Source organism: Pteropus medius, unplaced genomic scaffold (assembly GCF_902729225.1).
Source record: "Pteropus medius unplaced genomic scaffold, Ma_sr-lr_union100, whole genome shotgun sequence".
NCBI lineage: Eukaryota > Metazoa > Chordata > Mammalia > Chiroptera > Pteropodidae > Pteropus > Pteropus medius.
This window is the reverse complement of record NW_024343733.1, coordinates 2,163,318-2,165,486: the sequence shown is the minus strand read 5'-3', so window position 1 is coordinate 2,165,486 and position 2,169 is coordinate 2,163,318. Positions and strand designations below refer to the sequence as shown.

The 2,169-nt window shown below is 38.7% G+C and overlaps 1 non-coding gene across 1 annotated transcript; it reads left to right on the top strand.

Annotated features, from left to right (window-relative positions):
- The first annotated feature begins 217 nt into the window (after positions 1-217).
- LOC120606882 (5S ribosomal RNA) lies at positions 218-336 on the top strand. The gene has a single exon (XR_005654010.1). It is a non-coding gene; the product is annotated as a 5S ribosomal RNA (ribosomal RNA).
- Positions 337-2,169: the final 1,833 nt, after the last annotated feature.

Below are 2,169 nucleotides of genomic sequence, written 5' to 3'. Positions count from 1 at the left end.
ATTTGTATCTGGAATCTAAACAATCCTGACTTATAGAAGAAGAGATTGCCAGGGATAGGGCGGTGGTGGAAATGGATGAAGGTGGTTACAGCATACAAACATCCAGTCATTAGCCAAGTAAGTTCTCGAGATCTAATGTACAGCATGGAAACTGTAGGTAACGATATGGCATTGTACACTTGAAATCCACTAAGAGTAGATCTTAAAACTTCTCCTTGTCTACGGCCATGCCACCCTGAACAAACCCAATCCCATCTGATCTCGGAAGCTAAGCAGGGTCGGGCCTGGTTAGTATTTGGATGGGAGACCAACTTGGAAGACCAGGTGCTGTAGGCATAAAAAATGAAAAAATAAGAGATTGTACACTGACAAGGTCCTTGCAATCTGTGAGGTCAACCAAGGGTTGCCTCGCCTAAAAAATCAAAATTAAATTAAAAAAAAAAACTTCTCTTTGCAGAAAAGAAAGTATGAACCATGTGAGATGATGCATATGTGTTAACTAACCTTATTGGGGTAATCACTTTGAATATCTACCCATATCAAGCCATCACATTGTACACCTTACACTCACACAATGTATTATGCCAATTGTATCCCAATAAAGTTGGAATAAAAAGCTCAATTAAACAGAAAATAAAAGAGAAATGACAGTTTGGAGATATACGTACATGTGTATTCATAACATATGATGCCTATTTTAACAATATATCTAGCTATTTGCATATTTTGCTTACAAAATATCTTTTTTACCAGTCAAATGAGGCAGCTTGCTCATTGAGCTGGCCTGGTTTTCAAGACCACAGGGGATTTGTGAGCTGTCAGGAGCAGATGATCCTAGTAAACGTGGTAAGACACATGCTTCCAACAAACACCTTGCCTGCTCCAGGTGAAAGCCTTGCTGCAAAAGAAGCTTTGAGCTGGGTTCCTTTCGGTTCGCAGTAGCTTCTTTCCCTTTTCCTCGCCTCCACTGCCAACTTCGGGCTCTGGTAAGCTCATTCTACACCCATTTCCGTTACCAAAACTGGTCTGATGGCCTATCTCTATGCCGAATGCATGTCTGCTGTACTGCATAGCAGAGGATGAAGGGAGAAGGTCGCGTGCTTTCAGATCTATTTATTTCTTACGTTCAAAATTGCACTTCTTTGTTTTACGAATCTAGTGCAGATTCTTTTCACACAATTTGATGGGAAAAACATAGATTGAGATTTAAATCCCCCAAGTGCCACATGATTTATTACATCATCTTTCATACTCACAATAATCTGAGGATATAGCCATTGTCGTCTTCACCTCGAGTGAAGACACCGAGACTCAAAGGACATAATTAATTTGCCTACATTCTTGATCAGCTTGCAAATAGCCCAGTAGCAGGATTTGAATCTAAGTCTTTGAATCTAAAGAATCTACATTCTCAACCCCTATGGTATAGAATCCTCTCCTTCCGAAAAAAAAAAAAAAGTATAGATACAAAAATACTCTCTATTGAAAACCTTCATGACTGGTTTCTTTCTAATAACCAAGGTGATATTTACTCCATTCAACTGGTGGGGCGAATGATAATGTCAAGAGTAATCTATTTAGCGATGTCTCCATGTCAGGCAGGGCTGAGCGTTGTGTATTATCTCATCGAAATTAAAAAAAAAAAAAAGGAAAGCAATCTTATGCTCGCCACCTGGAGATAGCCACTATTTCTATTTTAATGTCCGTTCTTTGTGTGTTTTTCCTATGCGGTTTTTTAATGGGATCATACTCTCCATGATGCATTGTGGCATCATTTCTCCATGGAAAAATAACATCACAAACACCTTTCCATGTCATTAAACAGTCTTTTATGACATTGGTTTGTAATGGTCGCACACTCCATTTTCTGGAGGCATCGTAATTTATGCAGTAATTCCTTATTGTTGGACACTTGACTTTTCCCATTTATACTATTGCAAATATCATTGCAACGAACATTTTCGTAGTTAGATTTTTTGTTGTTGTTGTTCTATAATACCCCTACGAAAATGTCTTCCAGTAAATATGCTGCATTGAAGCTTTTGCAGATGGTTGCTTCTTTGGGTAAAAGAATAAATGTCGAGCAACATTCTGTTTCCATCCAAGTTTATGTGGTCCATTTGGTCCATTTCCTCCAACCCTGGCCCCCAACTGGATATTTTAATTTGT